General features: G+C 38.7%; 1 long non-coding RNA gene across 2 annotated transcripts; it reads left to right on the forward strand.

Moving 5' to 3' along the window:
* The first annotated feature begins 588 nt into the window (after nucleotides 1–588).
* LOC105478841 (uncharacterized) lies at nucleotides 589–21565 on the forward strand. Of its 2 annotated transcripts, none has more exons than XR_011617075.1 (3): nucleotides 589–3445; nucleotides 8325–8365; nucleotides 21372–21565. It is a non-coding gene; the product is annotated as an uncharacterized lncRNA (long non-coding RNA). The 2 variants fall into 2 exon arrangements; XR_011617074.1 differs by lacking the exon at nucleotides 21372–21565 and adding an exon at nucleotides 12069–12458.
* The last annotated feature ends 5632 nt before the right edge of the window (nucleotides 21566–27197 follow it).

A 27197-nucleotide genomic window follows, 5' to 3' on the forward strand; every position in this document is an offset into this window, starting at 1 on the left:
TAAAAATGGAAATAGCACAAGAGCTGATTAAAGCTAAACCTAAAATTAGATGGGTTCCCTTGATTAATGGCATAGCAACAGCCTGATGAGTGATGGGTGAAGAACAGCCATAATTGACACTAATCTAGATTCAGTAACTTTAAGAGTGAAGAACTCTCATCCCTACCATACAGTTTATTTTTAAGAACAAGCTCCCTCAGAGATACATAGAGAAAGTCTAAACTATTTTGGCAGTGCAATCAGCTTGATAAGAGCAACTTTTTAATTTTAACTTTTTCAAACTTAACTCACTCTGCAGGAAGAGACGACTGGTTACGAACTAAGTCAAAGCCTCAGGTAAAGTACAAGTTCTTCTAGATAGGGGAATTAAGCATGCAGATCCTAAAATTCCTAGAGAACACTGCAGGATGCCTGCTGCACCATTCGCCGCACCATTCTGAAAATCGACATTTGTTCAGGTACATTGATCAGGAAGGGGAACATTTGCACATTTGTTGAAAGGAAATTAAATGGCAAGTATTGTTATGTAACTGGAATGTAACATTCCATACTCTACGTGGTAATTTCCAAGGCTTTATATGTGGGGGTGGGGAGAAGAACGAAGGACTCATTACCTTCTGTGGTTTCCTTATGGTCACATAAGGCAAATCTTTTATGAGAAGCACCAAGCTTCTAAAAGGCTAGTGATCAACTGCATGACATGTCCAATGAGAAATTTTAATTTTCTCATATGATACAGAGTTGTAATTAATTTTTAAAATTTGCTTCATTTCTCAGTCTGGAGCATCCTTTTGGGGCCAGAAAGTAAGGAAACGCTTTAAAAGGGGACAGGGGGCTATAGAAAGGACACAGGAGCCAGCCTGAAAGAGCTCCTAATGGCCAAGGCTGAACAATATGAACAAAAATATAAAATGAAGGTAGTGTTGGATTATAACACAAGGAATCCAGTAAATACCCATGAGTCCATACTCCTAAAAATAAATGAAAAAAAAAATAAAATAAAAGGAGGAAAAGAAACAACTCTTCCTTATAGACTAATTCCAGCTAATAGTTGTAGTGTGAATGAAGAAAATAGAAAAATCACCATTAGAAAACCACAGTAACAATCGCTACAGGGAAGACCCACCGATGAATGCTAACGTTAACGGTTGTAAATTTAAACTGCATAGTTTCAAAGTATCTCCCCCCAAATACTTATTATCGCAAAGGGAAACATGTTAACGGTACAGTGGAGAAAGCCAGCAGAAGCCACCTTAACCAAGTGATCAAAGTTATCATCAGCAACAAGACACATAGACAGCATGTGCCCCCGATATGACAGAGGGTATAGATTCTTTCCCAAGATGCATACCCTCAATCTAACCATGGGGAAACATGAGACAAACCCAAATGGAGGGACATTCTACAAAATGATGAGTTACTCTTCAAAAGTGTCAAAGTCATGAAAGACAGGTGAAAACTGAAGAACCGCCATGGGTTGGAGATCAGGGAGATCCTAATGAGTCAACTACTATGCAAAGTGGGATCCCAGATTGGGTCCTGGAATAGGAAAAGAACATCAGTGGAAAAATTGTGAGGTCTAAACAAAATCTGCCTTTTGTTAACAGTGTGGTACCAATGTCAGTTTGTTAGTTTTGGTCATTGTACTGTGTATTTATAAGATGCTAACGTTAGGGATAGCTGAATGTAGTATATATAGGAACACTCTGTACTGAGTTTATAACTCCTCTGTACGTCTAAAACTATTTCAAAATAAAAAGTTTAAAAGTTAAAAAAAGATTAAAAAATATAACTTGCTTTGTTGCTCTGTATGCACATTGAGTGGTAACTTGAAGGATGATCAGGAGTTAAACAAGGAAAGTAGGGATCATAAGTAGCTTAGAAAAGAGAAGCATTATTCACATGACTTGGTTCCATTTCTCCCTCTACCAATTATGTGCTGTGTGACCTAGAGCAAGTTAAAGTTACTTTTCTCTAAGTTTTTTGATATTTAGAAAGGGGATGGGACAGGGTACCAACCTCATAGAGCTAGAAATGAAGGTTAAATAAAATCAGCTATCTAAAGAATGTAATAATGCCTTGCCCATCGTCAGAACCCAATCAATGTTAGCCATGTTGGTAGTGATGATATGGAAGTATTGACAATGATGACAGTGAATCTGAACAACCTGTATGTGACAGCCACTAGTTCAGACCCTCTCTCTCCACGAAACCCCTGAGGATGTCTCTTCTTCCCACACTGCTGCAGATCCCATCAGAACCCTCTGATACTTGATACTTTCTCTGTATTCCCATCCAGCCTTCTTCGGATGTTTATTGAGCACTTACTGCATGACTTAGTACTCTACAGTATTAAGTAGCAGGAACACAGAGATGAAATAAAAGTGTGGGTCTCTGCTTTGGCGGGAGAAATGGACATGTTTCTTGTCTAGTTGGACAACTGCTATGTGAACCAATTCTTTCTTTTAATGCAGGGAACGCTTTGCTGGAAATAAGCTTAGGTGGTGTGAGAGCACCTAACCTAGGCTGAGCTGAGTCTTACCAGATGGATGGGCAGAGGATGAGGGGAAGGGATTCCAGACAGAAGGGTCAAATGGATTAGAAAAGCCACAGGATCCTTGAAATAGGCATTAATATGGGGAATCCGTAAGACGAGAGGACAGGACCATTTTGAAGAGAAGCAGGTAAGGCCCAAGTGATTGACAGTTATGCATATTGAGGTAAGTCCTTGAGTTTTACCCTGTGGGCAATGGATTGTAGTCAAGGGAGCAACACAGTTCAATTTGTATTTTGGAGCTACCACTTTGACAGCATGCCAGAGAAAAGGCTGGAGAAATGTCAGACTGGTTAGTGGCAGGAAGACCAAGTGGGAGAGTTTTGCTATTCTTTAAGCAAGAAATAATAATATTAATAGTAACAAAGAAGTTATTATCATTATTATAGGAATAAATTATTCTTAGGGCAATAATAGTAGAGGTGGGAAAAAGCAAGATGGATTGAGGAATATGCAGGAGAAAAAACTGACAGGACCTGACGTCCCATTACTTGACACACAGTCTCCACTCAATGCACTAGTGTTGACCGCACCAACTGTCCGACTAGGAAAGGAGGGGTCTGCCCTGAATCCTGCTTTCTAGCTTAGGTATATGCTGGCATTGGCACCCAGCAGGGTAGTGGTGCCATTTTTTGATAAAGGAGAAGGGACTGGGGAGAAATATGTTGTTGGAAAGACTGAAAGAGTGAAAGATAAGTGATACATTCTGTTGTGTACAGCTTAAGGCTGAATTGCCCATGAGGCATCTAATTCATATTTCTAACAATCTGTAAAATATTTGCTTGCAGCTCAGGAGAGGTTGAGACTAGGGAGAAGTTAAGACTCATCCCAAAGCAGTATGGAGAAAAATAACAACTTGGGTCAAAGATGAAGCCCTGGGAAACACAACAGGTAATGGTTGAACAAGTGCTGTCTTGAGGAAGACCAAGAAGGAACTATTGAAAAGAGAGACAGCAGATCTAACTAGGTCTACAAAAAGAAAGGCTCAGAAGAGTCCACTAGATTTAGAATGCAGTCACAAGTGGCCTCACCAGGACAATTTCAATTGAGTTTTGGGGATAAATATTAATAATTCTGTGTATCCAGGAGTGAATGAGAGTTTTAAAGAAATGGAGACATTTAAACATAAATATAGATACTACTACTAATAATAACAATAATTGTTATTTTTTACTGATGTCTTACAGGTAAAGATAGGGCTTTGTATGTTTCGCAGGTGTTATTTCATTTAATTCTCTCAATAATTCTATGATGCCACTACTATTATCTCTGCCATGTTAGAGACAAGGAAATAGGAAAGGGAAGGAGAGAGATAGGATGCTAGCAAGAAATTAATCAAGGAAAAGGGGTGTTTATGTTTGCTTTTGTTTCTGAACGATAAGACAGACTCGAGCATAATCATAACTATGGGGAAAGGAATCACAGAGAAGGAAAGGTTGGGATTATGGAGCCGATGGTGGGTCACAGGGCAGAGTTCTAGAGGAGAGGGGATCAAGGCACACGTGGAGGTAATGCCCTTGAACTGAGGGCTTCTCCTCAGAAATCAGAAGGAAGATGAGCTCATTTATCAATAAACACCTACAAAATGGGTCAGGAAGTTGAGATAGGTCAACTGTATCACATCAGCTTTTCATCTCAGTGCCCAAGGAAATCAAACTTCTCACTTCCTTCCTCAACTCCCTCCACTCCTACTGGACTCCCTGCCACAAACAGGACCCCAATTCCCTGCAGCTACCCACAAGCTCAATGAAGGCTTGTGTATTGAATGGGCTGGGGGAGATACTGGACAAGGCAAGGTGGCACACAGATACCAGAACTCTACCTAATTAGGCTTTTTAAATATAATGGTAGCATCTGTAGGGCAACTAAATTCATAATAAGAACTTGTCCCTCAAAACAAATGGTCATATAGCAAAATATTTGTTATTTACAATAATGATATTCAGACTGGAGCATGCATGCCCCTGGGAGCACACAGCTTCTCTCAAAGGCATATTGCTGGCAATTGGTCTAGTTTTAAGAGACTCAGGGTTTTCAGGCTGGCCACGGTGGTTCACACCTGTAATCCCAGCACTTCGGGAGGCCAAGGCAGGTGGAGTTCGAGACCAGCCTGGCGAACATGGCAAAACCCCGTCTCTACTAAAAAAAAACACACACACACAAAATTTAGCTGGGCATGGTGGTGTGTGCCTGTAATCCCAGACACTCGTGAGACTGAGGCAGGAGAATCGATTGAACCTGGGGGACGGAGATTGCAGTGAGCCGAGATCGTGCCATTGCACTCCAGTCTGGGCGACAGGGCAAGACTCTGTCTCCAAAAAAAAAAAAGAGAGAGAGAGACTCAAGTTTTTTTTCTTTTTCTTTTCTCTTTTTTATTTTTATATTTAATTAATTAATTAATTAATTTGGAGATGGAGTCTCGCTCTCACGCCCAGGCTTGAGAGAGCAGTGGCGCCATCTCGGCTCACTGCAACCTCCGCCTCCCAGGTTCAAGCGATTCTCCTGCCTCAGCCTCCCAAGTAGCTGGGATTATGGGCACACACTACCACTTACAGTTAATATTTGTATTTTTAGTAGACACGGGGTTTCGCCATGTTGGCCAGACTGGCCTTGAACTCCTGACATCAAGTGATCTGCTGGCCTTGGCCCCCAAAAGTGCTGGGATTCCAGGAGTGAGCCTCCTCGCCTGGTGGAGACTCAGTTTTTAGAGCCTCAGCTTCTGGATCCTCACACAGCTCTGCCGGAGAAAGTGGCTGCTATCTGCAGGCTTTCTTTTCTCACAAGCCTCTTCCTCCTACTTGGCAATACAAAGGCAAACTGGCCCCATCCCCAAGGCAGACAGTGCACTGTCCCAGGACACAACACCTCTAGTGGGCAGAAAGAAGAAACTGTCTAAGAGATTGGTGCTGACTTTGAGAAAACAATTTTTTTCAATAATTAGAATAACTTCAATGACTGATTAACAAATCCTTAGCCACTAAGGTAAATACATTTTCAGTTTTTCCTTTCAATCAAATTGAAGAAGGAGAAAATGAAGGAACTAATAAATTAATTCAAATTGGAGGCTCTATGCTGTCATATGGTTCTCCTTCCATTTATATCCATCCAGGTTTGTAGGTTTGTACCTCAACGAGTTTATTTGTGCTTATCTCAGACAGTGAGAAAGAGAAAGAATAAAAGAGAAAGAAAGAAGGAGAAGAGACAGGCAAGGAAGGAAGGAAGGAAGGAAAGAAGGAAATAAGGAAAGAAGGAAGGAAGGGTTGCTAAATCCTGTTCCATTTTAGCAATATGTAATATTTATCAACAGATACATGAGCTAGTGGGGAAAAACGCTCTGCCTGTATTACGAAGAGATTATTTTCCAATAACACTTTACTTTTTATGTGTAATACTTATTTATCATAGTTTGTAATATGTTTGTGTCATTTATATCTAAGTGTGTACTACTAATCATTGTAATAATCACTTAACCCAGAAAATATTTTTTTAAAATTGAGAATATTATAGTCAAATAGAATTAAAAATTAAGTTTAAATTTCAATGTATATACTCACTTTGTTGCAGATGGTAACCAATAAAATATTTTCAAGCATAAAAATATTACATTAGGGTAATATTTTGAGAAGGAAGTAGAATGGGAACAGAAGTTTATGTAGGAAAAGAAATGATGCAAAATATCTGTAAAACAAAAGTTTGTTCTTGTACTTGTGAAATGTATGATGATGGGTAGAAAACTGCTATAGTATTTAAAAGATAACATAAAAGTGGTGTTTGGTTGGTCATAAAAAGTATAACTGATGCATAATATCTGAAATTACATACTGTATAATCATTTAAATTTAAGATAAAAATTTTAGATGTGAACTTAAGAATGTGCGTGGAGTACGTAGGTTTTCAGTGTTCTTTAGGTGGCGCATAAGTGAAAAGTGAAGACCATTAGTCCTCAAGAGAGTACCATCTCCATCCAATCCCCAAAACTTCCCTTCTCTCTCCACTGTGGTTTCTACCAATTCCTCTGGAGGGTGTGGGGAAAAAAAAGTATGAGAGGAAGCAAAGGCTTTGTTGACACATCAAAGAATCCTTTTGAAACACTAAATGTGAAATAAGGATCTCCATTTCCCAGAGGTATATCTACATTTCTAGAGGCCCCACAGGGTACATGCAAGCCCTAATTAAATGCAACACGTCTGTGGGTGATACTGATTATTTGTCAACATGAGGAGAAACTAAGGAAGTTCCAGTAACTTTCCCCAAGGCATCTTCCTAGCAATAGATATTCAAAACATTCACTGGCTCTGGAATGGAGGAAGCAGGTTAAATATTTTGCTCCTAAGGTCCATAGTTTCAGACCCCTAACCTTCCGAAGTTAGAAGTTGTTACAGGATATGTTTTGTTGTGTGCTAATCACTTCTCATCAGATACTGGAAGAGCCCTCCCGTGGCCCTAATGTGTTCTGAACTCAAGAAATTCTATAAAAAGCTCAAGTTGAATAATCAGGGAAGAAAACCCAAAAGTTTCAATTATTAAAACTTAAGAAACTATTTGAAGATTGATTTAATGCTGGTTATGCAATCTCCCAAGGAACATTTCCATCAATATAATCTTACAAAATTCCTCTTGATTACAATCTGTAGGTTTGATTGGACAATGTTTCCTTCAACAGGACTGCCTAGCATTTTATAACAATTTTCAGTCATCTAAACAGGAGCACTCAAAATTAGTCCTTCAGATACAGAGGTAATCTAAAGGAAGAAATAACAAAACAAAACAATAACAATAAACTCCCTTTTGGTAAACAGAACATTTTTAGTTAGATGGCTGCATCTTAAAGAGGTGGTCAGCTGGCTCCAGTATATTTTAGCAAGTATTGGTATTTATTATACAAAGTTAATCCAATGCTTAATACCAACCACTTACGTTTTAATTTGGAATTACTGTCGCTGCTGTGTACATGACTAAAACAGTAATTAAGAGTCAGCAGGGCTCATGAACAATTAGATTAAAATGTTGCTGAGGTGTAATATATAAAGTAGTCCCCCTAATTAGAGATACCCCCATTGTGAATGAGCAGCCACATGAGTGATCACCTCAGGTATGAGAGAGGGATGAGAGGAAGGATGAGAAAGGTGCAAATTCATGGCCTCCTTAAGGCCAAATGTCTTTTACTGCACTGTTGGTAACATGCTGGTGATGACCTAGAGGCATGAATCTCTTACATGGAAAACATGTCTTTTTCTATGCCTCTTTGCTAAGGGCAGACAGCTTTCTACAGCTACTTCTCCATGCCTTTAGGTGGGGAGTGGTTTTTCTGGCATTCCTAATTGGAATTCATAATATATTTTTCCATGGCAACATCGCATAAAGTATAGGTGTAATTAGTTTGTATTTTAATAGTAAACTTCAGCTTTGCAGAACGCTCGGATTTTTGTTACTCTAGCTGGATGAACTTTGCTTGGAGCTGAATGCATACTCCTTTCAAATGCGTAGTCAATGCTATTTTCTTTTAAATGTTAGCAATTTAGGTATCAAGTTTTCTAAAATGCACAATTGTGAGTTGTTTTAAAAAGCACGATTTTGTCGGCTGTGGGATGGTTATTGTAATTCTTACAAGGAGATATAACACAGTGATGCTCTCAGGAAGTCTACAGGTAAGCAGCACTGCCTACCTTATTGGAAAAGGTGATAGACAACTGTGCTTTGATTTGTCTGCCTTCTCTGTCCTATCCTGCCTTCAGGCTGTCAGCAATCACATCTTGATTTTTTTCTGCAGGCCTCCTTTTACCATCCTTCGTCACCCTTCAAATCCAATCGGTAAGTTTGAAAATTATATTTAGAATGAGAATACATGGTCTGTGGCTTCATCTAACTGTCCCTCTGAGTAAGAAGGACATGTTGTAATACAAGGACTTTATAACATCTCTTTTGGCTGTTCGGTGGCATTTTCTTACTGCCTGGAATATGGCATTTTGGACAAGAGAATCAAGTTATACTGAAGAGGCAAGGTGCTGCTTTTCATTACTTAAAGGGAATTATGAGTTAACTAGGCTTGCAATCGCTGTCTTGGGTACTATACTACCATTTATAATATTTTTAATATAAAAATCATGTTTAAATTTCTAAATAACTGGCTCACCAGCTTCTAGAATACATCCCATTCTTTTTCTTTTACTTTTCTTTTACTTATTTTTTTATTATACTTTAAGTTCTAGGGTACATGTGCACAAAGTGCAGGTTTGTTATATATATATACATGTGCCATGTTGGTGTGCTGCACCCATTAACTGGTCATTTACATTAGGTATATCTCCTAATGCTATCCCTTCCCCCTCCCCATTCTTATGTTGGGAACTTCCTTTACTCACACAGGTTTTATTTCTCTGCTGTTGCCTGGCAACAGAGATGTGGCAAGAGATGTCAGAGGTTAAGGAGCAGACTAAAGTCATTATGGAAAGCAAGCTCTTATCAGCATTTTCCATCTAACTTTGTAATCTTTGAAATAAAATAGTTTTCATTGTATTAAATGTCTGTAATTTTTTTCTTATCAAATGCCAAGTATTTAGAGACATTTTTTTCTTTCTGAATATAAGTCCACTACACTTGGAGAATTCTAATTATGTGTATTGCTTTGAAATTTTGAAATGGGCTTCTCTATTACACTAGCATATTTTGAAGGTTAAAGTGAAAAACTGGCATTCTGAAGCCATGTACTATGCCAGAAGTAGTTGCGAACACATTTGAAAGCATTCCAAGAAGTATCAGAAACAAATATTGGCTCTAAATAATATCCTCACTTTGAACCATTAGTTAATGTTGAATTAAATTCTATTTTCAAATACATCGGCCTGCCTATTAGAAAATTATTCTTTAGAGAAAGGAACCCAAAATATTCTATAGGTTCTCTTGTCTCTATTTTGAAATGGGAAGGAATGTGACCAAGATTTAAGCATCATCTCTAGAGTTTATTTTTTTCAGCTATTCTGTACCAAATGCGAGGTTCCTAAGGATTTGTTGCTCATGGGTGATTAATTGCACTCAGCATGACACAGTTTAAGATTTCTCCAGTGGGGATAGGGAGGCTTTCATGGCATTTCATTTCTAGGCAATGGGATGGTTTCATGAGTCCTAGCCCAAATTTGAAACGTTTACAAATAACTGCTCTAAAGGTTAAGTGACCTGAGTTAGAATCGTATCCCACATTGGTTTAAAGTGGATCCAGAGTTATTTTTGGAGAAAGATTTTTATCCCTGCTGGTTGATCCTCCTTCATTTCATCTCTGAGAGAAACCACAGCGGCTATCCATTTAGGAATGTGTCCTTAAATTTCATCAGGGCAAAATAACTCCACCCTGCCTCCATTCCCATATATGTTGGCAACACTGCACTCCAAGTTTCAGTCAGAGACTATAAGCCAAGACTCCGGGTTGGATAATTCTTATCAAAAGCCCAGTTGGGAAAAATATATCCATGAAAGTAATTGCCTGAAGGATATAAGGACTGCCTGTTCCTCACAATTTCCTGCATTTCACTCTCAGTAGACTTGTGTACTTGGGATCATTGGCCCTTTCAGAACTGCTTGTCCTCACTTAGGTTTGTGTACTACATAAATAACCATATATTGATGATGTCAGAGTCAGACGACAGTCTCACCAGTAGGCTCGGGAGTCTCCCACTCTACATCTGAAAAGGATGCTGTCTAAGTTACTGAGTTTTACATTACTGGTTAAGAAGATCCATGGAAGAAACTTGCCTTAGGTTTTAGTATTAGGAAAACTTGGGGTTTTATCTTACGGATATTTTGTATCTTTACATTCACGTTTTCCTCTTCACTTTCACTGCTAGGAATCTAAGAGCCAAATTCCCAACCCACCTTTGTCAACTGTAAAAGACATTAAAATATATATTTATCCTACTTATTTTTCCTTGGCTTTGATTTTGCTTCCCATATCTTCTTTGCATCCTGACATCATCAACTATTTATGCTACTGGAATAATTGGGATGCCTACCTAGAGTGCCTTTGTTTTAGAATAAAGTGGGATGTGAATTTAAACAACTAACAACAAACAAAACAGTCACATGGAAGAGAAAGAAGTTCATTTTCTTATTTGAACTTCTAAGTTTGTTTCTGTTTTTGTTGTTGTTTTGGTTTGGGTTTTGTTTTTTAGAGACAGGGTCTCACTCTGTTGCCTAGGCTCCAGTGCAATGGTGTGATCATGGCTCACTGCAGCCTTGAACTCCCGGGCTCAAGCAATTCTCCTGCCTCAGTATCCCAAGTAGCTGGGAATACAGGTGCACACCACCACACTCGGGTAATTTTTTAATCTGTTGTAAAGACAGGGTCTTGCTATGTTGCCCAGGCTCATCTCAAACTCCTGGCCTCAAGCAATCCTCCCACCTTGGCCTCTCAAAGTGCTGGGATTACAGGCATGAGCCACTGTATCTGTCAGCTCTTCTGTTTTGTGAAGCCAGGTGGAAAGAAGGACACCCATGCCTTCTCCCCACTTCTTGCTGCTATGAGAGCCCTGGTATTTAGAGAGATGCTGAGAGCTGGGCATAAAAGGAATAAGGGGGAGCCAAGAGGGCACAGAAGAGGGAAATAAAGGATGTCTCACTCTTTGGCAGCAAGGAAGAAAGTAAGTTTCTATGGTCATGTCTAAGGAAAGTCAAGAAAGTTATAGTCAGGAACTTCTTGCATTAAATGCAAGGGTGACATTTAAAATCCTGACACATCCAATTTGTATAACATAAGAATGTCATCTCCAGAATGCATATTTATGAAGCAGTTTTCTTCATATAACTACAATACTACTGCATCACCACTTGGCCCACACACATATGCAATTCAAAGTCATCCCAAACCTGTTACTATATTTTCTACCCACACAAGTAAGAGAACAGCTTCATTAGAAAATAAAACACATGAGGAATTTTTAAAAATTGCCTTGGCTAAGTAAAATGGTAATATTGCCAATCAAAAGCAATCATACACCTCCAATAAATAGGACTTGAATAAGTTAGTAGCTATACAGAGGAAATGTCACTATAAATATGGACTCTTAGAAGCCACTATGGCTAGAGATAGGGTATGGATACCCCTAGGTAGCTGACATTTACTCATATATGTAGATCATCAGTGAGGAAGAGGTTTTATGTTAGAATGTTCGGAAGTCTAGGTACACACATGAGTTCATTGGGTTGGTTCAAAGACTAGAAGGCACCTCAGCACTTCCGCAGACACCATTTCATATGTTCCTTTCCTACATCTATACCCATCAGGACCCTCATCCCATGTAGAAAACAAACCTCTAGAGATTTTTTATTATAAATATTATTATAGTCACATTATGCTTACACACAAATAAGAAAAAATTAGCTACTTATGTTTTTTAAAAGTCAAAAAGTCAAGACTAGGTTAGAGAGCTCAGGTGAAGAATTACCTAATTTCAATGAGCAGTTGTGAATTCAGGTACTTTAAAAAATTTACCTAATACATATACCTTTTTTTTTTTTTTTTGAGATGGAATCTGGCTCTGTTGCCCAGGCTGGAGCGCAATGGCGCGATCTCGGCTCACTGCAACCTCCGTGTCCTGGGTTCAAGCGATTCTCCTGCGTCAGCCTCCTGAGCAGCATGGACTACAGACGTGTGCCACCTTTTAATAACAATAATATTTTCATGTTAAGATTATCTCTTAACAGTGTGTCCTTCACAACTAATACAAAGTCAAAATTCCATCTCTATTCTGTTTCTCTAATTATATGATTTACTTTAATTCTCTAGTGATTACACTACAGAGGTACCATGGATATGAACTTTATATTAGAGTCAGAGTTTTTTCTTGTTTAGAAATAGGGTCTTGCAACATTGCCCAGACTGGCCTTGAACTCCTGGACTCAAATGATCCTCCAACCTCAGCCTCTAGAGTAAATGAGACTATCAGCACATGCTATCTGAGCCTGGCTAGAATCAGTTTTATTTTTTTCTATTTTTTTTCAACCTTATTAGACTTACTTCAACCTGATTTTATTATTTATTTATTTATTTATTTATTTATTATTTTTCTATTTTAGTAGAATCAGTTTTTAAAAAATGTAATCTTCCTAATTTGATTCCCTCTGTCATCTCAGAGTCCATATATCCAGAACTTAGAATGTTTCCCCTCCTCATCCTAAACACTGTGGTTCATGCTGCACTCCTGCTTTCCTTCTTGGAGTCTGAAATTTTGATACATACCAGTCAGAGGCTCTGCCTACGTGACCTGCTCCCAGTGAAAGTCCTGGGCCCTGAGTCTCTAATGAGCTTCCCAACATATCACGTGTTATCAGTTTGTTGCTGGAGAATTAAGCATATCCCTTATGACTATTCTGGGAGAGGACCTTGGCAGCTTGTGCCTGGTTTCCCCAAGACTTTGCCCGTGTGCACCTTTTCCCTTAGCTTTGCATCATTTCCCTGTAATAGAACTTGGCTGTGAGTATGATCATATGCTGAGTCCTATAAGAGCTCTCCAAGCCAATCAGCAAACCTGGGATCCTGACACAGCTCGACAGCTATTACGTCATTTCTAGCCTCTTCTGCCTAACTTGAGGAGCCCTTCATCACTGCCTGTACCATCACTTCTGTAAGCTTTTACCGCTGGATATGAGCATGTGCCCACTACTAGGGTTACATCATGGTTTATGAAGTAAGGAATGGCAGTTCTTGGGAGGGTGGTTCTCAGCCATGAAAACTGGTTTCTTCTGTTCTTAGTTCTCTGTTTGTTCTGTCACTTGCTGTTTAACTGTGAGTAATTCGCAATCTTTCTCGGTCTTAATAGCCTTACCTATAAAATATCCTCAATATCTGATATAGCTTGGATGTGTGTGCCCTCCAGATCTCAGGTTGAAATGTGATCACCAGTGTTGGAGGTGGGGCCTAGTGGGAGGTGTTTGGGTCACGAGGGTGGATCCCTCATGAATGGCTTGGTGCTGTCCTCATGGTATTGAGTTCTCCCCCCATTTGTTACCTTGAGATCTGATTGTTAAAAAGAGCTGGTACTTCCTTTCTTTTTCTCTTGCTCCTTCTTTTGCCATGTGACACCCTCCACCCTCTTCGACTTCCTCCATCATTGTAAGCTTCCTGAGGCCTCACCAGAAGAAAATACATCTAGTCGGCCCGGCGCTGTGGCTCATGCCTATAATCCCAGCACTTTGCGAGGCGGAGGTGGGTGGATGACCTGAGGTCAGGAGTTTGAGACCAGCCTGGCCAACATGGTGAAACCCCGTCTCTACTAAAAATATAAAAACTAGCTGGGCGTGGTGGTGGGTACCTGTAATTCCAGCTACGTGGGAGGCTGAGCCAGGAGAATTGCTTGAACCTAGGAGACGGAGGTTGCAGTGAGCTGACACGGTACCACTGCACTCCAGCCTCGGTGACAGAGTGAGACTCCATCTCAAAAAAAAAAAGCATCTAATACAGCCTGCAGAGCTGTGAGTCAAATAAGCCTCTCTTCTTTATAAATTATCCAGCCTCCGGTATTCCTTTATTGCAGCACAAAACAAACTAAACAATATCTTTACACTTAAGTTCTGAATAAAACTACAAATATGAATAACATCCATATGTATAATTTTGATTTTCAGTAATTTCTTACCAGCTTGCTACTAAAAGGCATATTCTATCAAAGTTTATTGTAAAGTCAAACAGCTCTGTTAAGGGAGGCTCATCTTACCTGTAACTTCCATTATAGAAAGTAATTTTTCTATAGTTTTGTAAAAGTTTCTAGAATTATTGAAAAATTAGACATTTAAAGGAAAATTAGACACTTAAAGAACATATAATATGCTACAAAATAGGAATAATACTCAAAATATCTTACCACAAGTTACTTTTCCCAAAGAGTAGGATTGTTTTTGAAAGCTAATGTCAGAAAAAATAAATAAATAAAAGATATCAGCCACTTAGTAGTTGGCAGGAAAGGAGTTGGGTTCCTGTCCAGACATTGACCCTCGTCCCTCAGGATGAGGCAGGTGACGCGGATAAGAAACATTCCCTTCTGAAACATTAAGAACCCCCTTAGCTAAATACATATCAAGATCAAAAGACTTCAACAAAAGAGCCTAATGAAATACCTCTCTGAGTTTACTACTGCTTATGTTTACAAACCTTGCTAATTAGGCACTTCTAATACCACTTATTGTTGAAATATATTTTCCCAAGGATCAAGAGAGGACAGACAAACCCACTGAGGGACCCACATGTAAGACTCTGAAGCCTTAAACAGTTCCTGAGCTGGCCTTTTGGGCACCCCATGCCTCTGAGGTTTAGGTAATATCCATGTTTCAATGAAGTTGGGTGGCCATTTGTTTTTACAATTACTTACAAAATAAACTTAAATTATATTTCACTGTACTTCCGTGTAATTGTTGGCACAAAGGGAAGTGAATTACAACTTGTGGATTGCAAAGCCTAAGCATAAGTACACAGCATTCTTGTCTTTGGAGAGCATTCAAACTTTTAACCACCTCCTAAATTGAAGTAGCCATCACAACTGAAAGCTGTTTCCAAACTCCCCAAGTGAGTGTCCCCAGAGCAAAGCCTTTCTGAGGAATTGGTCAGGCTGGCATGTACTAAGAAAGAAGGACAAAGGGAAAGGTGAGATACACTGTAGCTAGACTTCATCCATTTTCATTTCTGGATTTTTCTACTAAAAACCGAAAAGCAGAGCTTTCAAATCAGAGAAAGACTAGAGAACAATTAGCATAGCAAAGCCATGAATAACAAACATTTTAAGAGGCTTCACGCACTAAAGAAGAATTCCACATTTCCCTCATTGAATTTACACGTGGATTTTGTTTAAATATGTATCCAATGCCGAGTTATAATCACTAACAATGGCCACTTCTCACAAGCATACATTAATGTTAGCAATCCAAAAATTTTACCTCCAAATCCTAGGAGAGACTTTGAGCACAGATAGAGACAGATGAAAGATGGCATGCTGCAGTGCAGCAATTTCAAAGTTACTGTAGCATTGACTCTCCGGCTTCTGTTCCTCCAGGAATATCCTCCGTGAAACACAGAAAGATCCCGGAAAGGTAAAAGCAATTGCTTTCTATCACATCCAGATTCTGTCCTTAAATTCAACACTCCAAAAATCAAGCTGGGGCAGGAAGCAATAACTGCACAGTATTTTATGGTGTCCTTCAGATTCTTCTTCTAATATTTTCCCTGGGTTCCCAGTGTAGCTTCTCCGCATGACTGTGCAGCACTCTCCAAAATGCTGTGGAAGTAGATCCCAGCAGCAGAGAAACAGAAAACCTAAAGTGTCATGGGGCCACCTATGACCACTAGCTTCTGAGCATCATCATTCAGCTTGATATTGAATTTTCAGTTTAGTTATGTATATATTATTATCCTTATCTTTCACAATTGTCATATTAATACATGCTTCAAACATCTACAGATAGGGCTACTGAGATCAACAGAATAATTATACTGTTTTTTCCTTTTAATTTTGCTAAGGACCGCATTAAAATTCTTCCCTTCTACTTTCTTTCCCCATCTTTCCTTCAAAGGAGTCTGAGCTCAGTTAACTTGCTTTATTCTCTGAAGTTCAGCAATACTAGTAGGACTACACTGGCCACACCAATAAGCTGTACTCTCTACTAAGCAAACAGGGTCAATTCCAACCAAGCCAGTCCACTGATAGGAGGCTCCAGGGTTGCGGGAGCAGGGGTGGGGGGGCAGGGCCCAGAGAGAGCAAAAAACAACATGTTTTGGTTGTCTATTATGCTGTATGCCAGCACTTACAGTTCCATTTGTAAACATTAATCCTAAGTCAACTCAGTGAGCATTGTATTATCCACATCCCCATTTTTAGAGATACAAAAATGATCTCGAAATGATCAAGAAATTTGCCCCACATCTCCTATGAACCAATAAGAAGATAACAATCTTATAGAAAAATGATCAAAGGATAAGAATAGACATTTCATGGCAGGGAAAGCACATCATGCCCGTAAGCATGAGAAGTGGTGGTCAGCACCATCAGTAGTCAGAGCAATGTAAATTAAACCCCAGTGAGGGATGACATCATGCAATAAAGAGCCTCTATTTTATACCCATTCACTTAGCAAAACATGAAAAAGTCTCACAATTCCAGGTGTTGGAAGGAATGTGAATCCACACTCTAATGAGAGTGAAAAAGTGGGCAATCGCTTTGGAAAACAATTTGGTACTGTCTCCCGATGTTGAACATTCATACACCCTACAAGCCAGCAATTCTATTCCCACCCAAGAGAAACTCTGGCACATGTGCATAGGAGTTACAGTTACCTTCAACGGTGCTGAAACAGCTCCCTCCACAACAGCAAAATCATGAAGACACCCACATACCCATCAAGAAGACATTGTAAAAATAAACTACAGTACATTTTACACACTGGAATATTAAACAATAGAACAAAACAAATGTTACTACAGCATATCACAATGTAGATGAAACTTCACAATAAAAAATCTCAAAGGATTATATACAACAAGATGTCATTTTTAAAAACTTAAAAACAGTTAAAATTTAAAACTATCTCTGTTAGGTGGAGAGAGAGGATAAGACAAGGAAACCGCCAAATGCTGAGATGAAGGTGAGATGAAGGTTATCATCGAAGTCCTAACGGTTGTTTTGGCAGGTGGTTCATAGGTGCTTCTTATTTAAGATGTCTAATTAATAAGTAAAGAGGAAACACCGATGAGTATGTATCATTAACCATAGATTATTAGTAATCTAGTTTTGTACCTCTGAGGTCCTACAAACACCCAAAGGACCAAGATAACAACAACAAATAAACATAAATCAGGCCGAAGTCATCCCGTGGTGCTTCAGGAGCTCAAATTCAGGCCTGCCAGGCTCCAAAGCCCAAGCTCTTCCTTTCTGAACTAGAGATCCAAAGCCAGTACAAGTTACTCCCATTCACTCATGATGATGAGTGACCTTGTCTATGGGTCATAGCCAGAGCTGATCAACTTATTTTTTCCAGAAGTGTAGAAAGACAAGAAAGACGTTACCAGTCTGACTGAGACTTCTGGGCAACAGAAAGTCTGAGCTAAGGCTAGAATCCTGGACCTACCACATACTGTAACCAATGGCTGGAGAGGGGAATGTTTCACTGTCTTAGCCTCTATTACCTTATGATGTGAGGATTAGAGATGACGACGAAGATGATGATCATGAAGACTTACACTTTCGGTTGCTTATTAGCCAGAGTTTTAAAATATTCAACATTTTAAAATATGACCCTCAGTGCAACCTATAAGGCATTAATTACTATTAGTCCCAATTTAAGTGTAAGATGATTGAGAGAAAAAGAGCTTAAGAAATTTCCACAAGGTCATACAATTATGATGAAAGACGGCTGGCTCTCTGCTGGCTCCACTGCCCATGCTGTAAACCTCTAAGATAAGTACACACATATGTATAGAAACAGACACTCATTTATGGATAAATACATATGTGTACATACACTTTCACATATAGATACACAAAAGTGGGTTAGATACACTCACACCCACCTATGTATAGACACGTGTATAGATACACTTATACATACAGATATACACTCAAACACATAGACACACCCCCATACAAACATATATAGACAAACATGTATAGATACATACTCATACACACATGTATAGGTACACATGCATAGACACATACGTGTGCACATGTGTATACACAGATATATAGATACATATACATACATGTGTATAGACACATGTATAGATGCACTCACACAAACTGATACAAACTCATATTCACATATAGGCACACATGTATGTATACATATTCACATGCAAATATGTACAGATATATATACATATATAGATATGTATATGTATATATGCACGCACACACATATATAATAATATATCCATTAGTATCACCACATATTCATACACATATATATAGATACATGCTCATGCAGACATATGTATAGACACACATATGCATAAATGCCCACACTTATGCATGTATATGCACAAATACACACACAATGCTGCCTAGGTTTTCCGGCATTGCTCAAGAGATTCATGAACTGTTGTTAAAACTTCCTGCTTCGTCTCCCTCCAGCACATATCACGTAGAGTAGTCCACGCAAGAAGCAACTCGCCTAAAAATAAACGTAAGCCCCTTGCAGAACCTGGTCTCGTAACGTACATTCTGGGGCTGCTACTCATACCAGAATTTGTGTTTGCAGCATATCCTTCTTAGCATGGCCTGTCCTTCCACATCAGTGGCCAGAGCAGCCTCTTATTGTACCTCGGTTTCTGCCTCTCTGGAGAGTAAGTGACTCTCTGAGACTCTGTGATTGGCCACAAAATGTGAATTTGGAGGAAGCTGAACAGCCAATACTTGAAATCAGATTTTTCTAAGTTTCAAAACATCCATCAAGTCTTTGTGTTGTGACACAACCAAATGAAGAAAAATGTAGCATTATTTACATAAACATGTAGTGGATGAAGTCTAAAATGTAGCCAGTGTTTAATGAATGATAGCAATATAATTAAGAAAAATAATAAGAGTATTATTATTACTTTTGGAGAATCTTGTTTTGCTAAATTTAGCTTTCCATCTTATTTTTGAGCTTTTTAGTTTGGAGTGTTTACTCTTATGGTGTCTAATATAAGGTACCCCAGTGAGTTTAATTTCAGTTACAAAAACAGTCTCTTAAACTAAATTTTAAGACACTAGGGACTCTAGAGAATAACGTGAAGGTAAATAGGTTATCATTTTCAATATTTCTGTTGATGTAAGTAAGTAGGATGGGTAAGAGTTAGAAATAAAATAAAGAAATGCAAAACAAACAAACTCAAACCTCTCTAAACCCTTAATATCCCAACATATAAGAACCAAATACAGTTACTCCAAGGGGAAAAGGTGAACGTAAGCCTTCTCCAACAGCTACACCCACTCCACAGTTTAGTTCTGCCTTATTCCATCAAACATAGTTTAGTTACACAGAAATGTAACTTTTTAATGATTAAGGCCAGGCATGGTGGTTCACACTTGTAATCCCAACACTTTAGGAGGCTGAGGTGGGTGGATTGCTTGAGCCCAGGAGTTCAAGACCAACATAGGCAACGTAGCGAGACTCTATCTCTACAAAAAGATGAAAAAATTAGCTCAGTGTGGTAGCATGCACTGTAGTCCCAGTTACTTGGGAGGCTGAGGCAGGAGGATGGCTTGAGCCCAGGAGTTTGAGGCTGCAGTGAGCTACGGCTGTACCACTGAACTCCAGCCTGGGTATCAGAGGGAGACCCTGTCTTAAAAACAAACAAGCAAAAATTAAGATGTTGTAGTTTCACACAAAAGGATGAAAAGGAACATAAATAAAGGTTTGGGATGTTCCGTTTTACATCGAACTAGAAACATTTGTTTTGTGGTATCTTAGTAGAAAGTCCCAGTAGATTTAGAATTCAAAGACCACAGAGGCTTTTTCTCACACTGAATCCCAAGGCAGTGGGGCTCCATGGTCACTGCGTGTAGCTGGTACATCTTGGGAAATGCAGTGAGGAGGCTGTAATGTGACACCAGACTAGAAAGCTGCCCAAAACAGGAGAGGAGAAGCCAACAGAGCAGCTGGGCCTGCTTCACACAATCCTCATCTTATAAAGAGGAGAAAACAGGTAAAGGAAAGAAGATGGGGTGGGCGGCAGGCGAAGGGGAAGTAAGAACTTGGCAGCTGCCTCAAGGCTGCTTAGAGATCTGTGATTTAAATATATATCTCCACAGAGAATTGAACCACATCTGGAGCCTACAATTTAATTTCTCCCAACGTTAAACAGATGTTTACTTTTTAAACGCTAAACAGTATATGTTTAAGGATATTCTAAAACTAATGTTTTCTAAATATTACAAATGAAACTTGGTGTTTTTTACAAGGTCCATGATGATTTTCACACAGAGAACACGAGTGCTAGAAAGGACTCATGCAATGAGCTACTCTAGCCCCCACTTTGGAAAGGAAGAAACTGAGTCCCAGATGGCTAAGTGACTTATCGATCCTACACAAATCGTTTATGACTGAGCTAGAAGTAGAATCTAAGTGGTCATTTTCACTGTAAATATTTTAACCTCTCATAAAAATTTAAATAGCCCATGGAATGACAGGGGCTGTCATATAGTGTCAGTGCAAAGTTACGATGCTGGAGTGTCAGCAGGGGCAGTGAGGAATGCCGGGAGGGGGGGCGGCCACTTCCAGGAGCCACGGCAGACATCATATCACAGCAGGTGCTGGGGAAGCAGCTACCATAGGGTAACTGAAGGGACCCTGTGGATGAAGCGGGCCTCATCATTGTGGGGGAAAAGTTGGCAAAGCTAGGTGGGAGAACCTTGGAAAGATTCTGAAATTTCTGAGATGCAGGGGAAGAGATGAGTCAGGAAAATAATATGCTGTGACTATTTTTACTATACTATTTTAACTGTCAGGTAGGGTGGTTGAGACAGTCAGACAACTGTCACAGGACACAATAACTGCCCCTACCGCCTGCCAGATACTAGGCCAGGTACTCGACAGATGGTAGGTTTCAAAACTTCACAATGGCCTCGTGAAATAGGCATTCCGCTACTCACTGCATAAAGGAAGTCTGGAGAAGTTCAGTGACCCCATGGCTGACTCCTACTTTTAATCCATGTCTACCTGATTCAAGAGCTCTTCCCTGTCCAGAGAGCCCACAGCCCCAGTCATGACCCTTTAGCCGGAACCACAGTCTCTACAAGTCATTAAGAGTAGCACGATTCAAAATCAACAGGCTTTGATTGTTTTCCTTCCTTTTTGTTTTCAGAACATCATCTGGATTCAACTGACCGCAAGGGGAAAAGTTTACTTCCAGAAAATTATGCCAGGAGCAACTTCTTATTTCCTCATTTCTAGCATGTACTTTTCTGCAAATACGTCAACATGTCTGAAATCAGGATGTGAAAATGATTCATACATTTAATGCAATAGTCTTTTTCCCCTTAAATGCTGTTATTAAATTGATGGGGTAATCATACAGCATCTTAAAATTGAAAAGCTATATTTTTTTTTTCAGATGATAAATGCCTTCAAAACTTTCAAGTTAACCATTTTAAGGGTCTAGAAAATAATTCTTTTTTTTTTTTTTTTTTTTTTTTTGAGATGGAGTTTCACTCTTGTTGCCCAGGCTGGAGTGCAATGGTGTGATCTCGGCTCACCACAACCTCCGCCTCCCAGGTTCAAGTGATTCTCCTGCCTCAGCCTCCCAAGTAGCTGGGATTACAGGCATGCACCAGCACACCAAGCTAATTTTTTATTTTTGATAGAGACAGGGTTTCTCCATGTTGGTCAGGCTGGTCTCAAACTCTCAACCTCAGGTGATCCACCCACCTTGGCCTCCCAAAGTGCTGGGATTACAGGCGTGAGCCACCATGCCTGGCCTAGAAAATAATTCTTAAATGCTTCTCCAACATGTTTCTGACCTGGGCTCCATCTTTGATGTATCGATTCTCCACCCATAATGCCACTGGAAATAAGAGCACAGCCGAGACAGCCAATAGCTGGATCCTTTACTTCTGAGATTAAATCCCTAAGGATCAGCTAGGGTCTATGCCACAGATCCAACATTCCTTGCATGGATTTGCTACAGTAGAACATAACCCATTTGAAGCAAGTGTAATCTGAAAACATTCAATATGTGGTGAAAGTCATATTTTGTTGTTTTCATGGTTTCAGTTTAACATTAGCAGATCATCTAGTTTTTATTAATGAGACAGTAAACTTTAACATAAATGGATGGGTCATTTCATAGTTTTATAAAGGTACTTAAATTTTCCCAACCTTTTCCTCATCTGTAATGTGAAATTAGTAGTACCTACAGTATATAGGTGCTCTAAAGTTTGTTACCCATTGAAAAAAATTGTCCCCAAATTCTTTGTAGAATAAGATGAGGTATGAAGAAAAGAATAAACAAAAAGACAAAAGGATTGTGCCGTGTAATAGATGTTCAATAAATGTTAGTTACCTTCTCTGAGTAAAATTGATGCTTCTTTTTATTGCAAAGGGAAGGATTTTACCACTGTAATCAACAAATACATGAAAATAACTTAACAACCATCAGTGGTGAGACATCCCAAAGTATCAAATTATTTCATCTGATTCAAAGTGAAAATCTGCATTAAATTAAAACCAAAGGCATACAGCTTCAAAGAGAAGACTGTCTTGAATAAAAAAAAATGAATATACAGCATGAGACGATGACTCAGAAAATTGGACTGCAGGACTGTGTGACTCTTACTGTCTCAGTCAATGGTTGCCTTGTGTAGAGGAGGTACAGTTTCCCAAAAATTAACATAATGATCTTTTTAATCCCTTCAGGAATTGTCTCATACTTTTCAAGAAAGAAGACTCAGAAACTGAAATTTAAAAGAAAAAGGAAAATAAACATGCCTAGGTTCTGTAGTTAAATTTCAGCTTTTGCTCTCTTTGAGTTCTTCCAATTTTGCTGATTGGAGTCTGTGTTTCTAAGCTACAAGAAGTGGATGTTGAGTTTTAACTGTGCTAAAACAATTGTCAATGTGTAATCGTGTCTCTACTTGTTACTGCTACTCGAATAAGACATAAGGATCTTAAGATCTTAAATATTTATTTTGTTGTTGTTGTTGTTGTTTGTTTTTGGGTGACCCATGCAGGAGTGCCATAGTGCAATCTGGGCTCACTAGAAACTCTGACTCCCGGGTTCAAGCAATTCTCCTGTCCCAGACTCCGGAGTAGCTGAGACTACAGGCATGCACCATCATGCCTGGCTAATTTTTGTATTTTTAGTAGAGATGGGGTTTTGCCATGTTGGCCACGCTGGCCAACAAGGAATTTAAAACAAGCAACGCAAGTCCAGATCTATTTAAAAGATTCTATTGAATACTGCTCTTTTGACCATGTTAACCAAGAGATTTCCTCAAAGAGAACCTAAAAATTCTATTATGCTTATTTTTCGCCATTAGGTCCCCAGATCTATCTCCCACCTTTCTTTGCTGGGCGCTGTGCTAGGGAGTTAGGAGGATGGTCCGCTTCATGAACTGCATCACTCAGGCTCTCTGACCCTCTGGTGTGGGTTGGCTTTGGCCAATGGGAGACACTCTGAAGATTAAAGAACCAGGCTGAGAAGCTGCTGTATTTCCCCCAGGCTTCCTCACTGCTTGGGTGTCATGTTTCTGCCAGTGGCCTCATCCCTCTGCAAGGGCAGCTCTTGTTAAATGGCTTTCTAGGAAGTCAGCTCTTAGTGGGCTCAGATAAGACTATTACCTCCCCTTACCATTTCAGCCCTAGGGGCAGTAACAATTTCCCACCATTACTAGTCCCTGGGGCTCAACACCAATGTCAGTTTCTTTTTTCATACCCCTCTATAAAATTCCCTGCATTCCATTCTCCAAAACTCACAGCTAAATGTGCCCCCTGCTTCCTATGATGTGATGGTCCTAATTGATACATCTAGAAAGTAAGCCAATAGATAGTAAAATTTGTTCCTTACTTCAATAATTCAGTTACAGCAAAATTCTATATTTTGGCATATGCCAGACTTTTAAAAAGGGCATTTATTTGACAAAGCCACACTAGACAGTAGACAAGAGAAACTGAAAGATTCAAGAGGCAGATGTTATTAGTAAATAGTTTAAATGATTTCTTTTAAAGCAATGTATTACACTGTGATTTTCTTTTTCTTTTCTGTTTTTTTGAAATAGGGTCTTGCTCTGTCATGCAGGCTGGAGTGTAGTGGCATAATCATGGCTCACTGCAGCCTTGACTTTCTGGGCTCAAGTGATCCTCCTACCTCAGCCTCCTGAGTAGCTGGGACCACAGGTGTGTACCACCATACCTGACTAATTTTTTAATTTTCTGTAGAGATGAGATCCCACTATGTTGCCCAGGCTGGTCTCAAACTCCTGGGTTCAAGTGATCCTCCTGCCCCAGCCTCCTGAATTGCTGGGACTACAGGCATGAGCTACAGTGCCAAACTTATATTGTGATTTTCTGTGTGTGGTATTATTTAAGATAACTAGGAGTTCATGTATTGTAATTTAAGTTATTTCCAAAGATAACTATTTGGCAGCTTGATTATTCAGTTTGCTCTATGAAGCCTGACAACATAACACATTTACAGGCAAGTGTTAGAAAAACAGGATCAGTATTTGAGCCCTAAGGGTCCCAGGTAATTATAATCATCAGTTTTTAATCTGTTCAGAAACCTCACAATTCTTTCACCCTGTACCTGTGCATGAATAAGCAGTAAGACCCTAACATATTAAAAGATCCTGAGTAATTATGAATAAATTACATATTTTAGTTTGCAACGTTTATAAAATTTACTAAAATAAGTGCAAATGTATATCTTGGGCATGGAAATTAACTCATATAAGTTACTTTATCTGCTAAAAATCAATTTGTAAGGAGAAAAATCTTAGGCAGATTTGTGGAAATAGGAATATTCAGGAAGAAGCAGGGAAAGGCAGAAGTTAATCAAATGACCGTGGGTGTTAGACAGCAGTCCCCTCTTAACTTTTAGCTTTTGTTAAAAGTTTAGCTTTTGCATGTTCAGTTACCCATGGTCAACTGTGCTCTGAAAATATTATTTTGAGAGACAGAGACCATGTTCACATAACTCTTATTAGAATTTATTGTTATAATTGTTCTGATTATTAGTTACTATTAATCTCTTACTGTGCCTAATTCATAAACTAAACTTTATCATAGGTGTGTATATATAGTAAAAAAAAAAAAAAAAAAGAAACAGTATATACAGGGTTCAGTACTATCTGAAGTTTCAGGTATCCACTAGGGGTCTTGGAATGCATCCCCCAAGGATAACGGGGGACTTCTGTATTTGGAAGACTATCCCAGGGAAGGCACACTGGTAGCATAGACCACAAATAGCCATAAAATTCCTTCTTGCCCTTCATGCTTCTGTTACTTACATGACATTCACAGTAATTTCCAAATAGTGTCAAGACAACCAACAAAGTGTTAAAAGAATAAGAGAATTTTAATTCCAGAGAGGAGCTAGAGTTTGTTTGATTCATCTATTATACGGCTCTAATTTAATGAAATGAAATAATTTGGTATGACATGAAAATGAGAACTAAGATGATAAAAACAGATACAATTATGACAATAATGTTTCTCATATTATGAATGTAAACCTTTTAGAAATAACTGCTTAAATCCCTTAAGAAAATACGTAACCTCAACTTAGACAAGAGTAAAATGCAGTTCATGCAAAAGAACGCTAACATGGCACACTTTAAAACAATATTCAGCATCGCATACAATGAAGGCAGCACAAGTTTAAATAAATACAAGGTACTATCTCATACCTACTGAGCTAGGAAACACAAATTAAAATAATAAATCTCATGTTGGCAGGAGTTGCAGGGAGTCATATAAATTCCTGTAAATGAGTGTGATAAACTTGGAAAACAACCATGCAATAGTCAGTAAGAGCCAGAATATTGATTCCAGCCTGGGACTTGGGAATTCCAATTTCAGAACCAGTATCCTGAAGATAAAACTCAAAACAACAAAATTATATGAACAGGAATTTTTTAAACATGCCTTTAATAGTGTGGAAATGGCCTTTTCCTAGTTATAAATGAGTAACCTAAAACTGGTATATTATTATAACACTAAAACAATGTTTTAATACACAAACTACATATATTTAAATATATATTAAACACTTAGTATATATTTAAAATATTTTAAATATCATATATACACATAAATTTTGAGAGGAAAAGTAGAAGGAAACAGTACATCCATCCATTCATTTATTCAACAAAGTATTCGTCCCATGTTCATTTTTCAAATGAGAAAAATACGATGTGAGAGGTGAAGTACATTGCCCAAGGTGACAAAGGCTTTAGTGGTGAGCAAACACCAGGAGTCCATTACCTGGACTGTGCCTCCAAGAACTAAAGGTTATCTCTCCACTGTAATTAAAGCAAGTTTCCTGTTTCTCTAGGTTTTATGATGAGTTGAAAAAAGTATGTAGCTAAGTAAAATCTTCAGACTTGCAAAATGAAATCCATTAATAAATATGATGTTTCTATTTTTGAAGACAATAAAGAGCAGGGCCAGTTATTACGCATGTATTTCCAGGCACATTTATTTATGACTTATCAGTTCAATTAAAAAAACGATTACTCTGTAGATGAGAAAGTGTATTTAATTTGAAAGTGTATTTCAATACTTGTACTACATTGCACTTAGAGGGATGTAGGCACACTATGTTCACACAAACAATTAAATGAGTAGGCAGATGATACTAGGGATTTATTACAGCTAAAGACATAAAAAGAGTTTACCATAATTTCCTCTTTCCACCAAGAAGAATTCAAAGCTAATTTTATGGTGTCAACTCATTACACAGTGTATTCTTATAAATGCTAATGATGACAGGAAACCATGAAAATATTCAGCAAACCGTATCAGACTTCTTTCTCTGTCAAAGCTCCCCAGTTAACACTCCCCACCATCCCTCCCTAAAAAATTACTAAACTACTTGAATCTCTTATAAAAGATTATTAAGGATGGTATTTGGTTTACAATAATATGCAGTTATTGATCTCTTAACTCAAGGTGATTATGACTTGACAATGGA

This window comes from Macaca nemestrina, chromosome 19 (genome assembly GCF_043159975.1).
Source record: "Macaca nemestrina isolate mMacNem1 chromosome 19, mMacNem.hap1, whole genome shotgun sequence".
In the NCBI taxonomy this organism is placed as follows: Eukaryota; Metazoa; Chordata; class Mammalia; order Primates; family Cercopithecidae; genus Macaca; species Macaca nemestrina.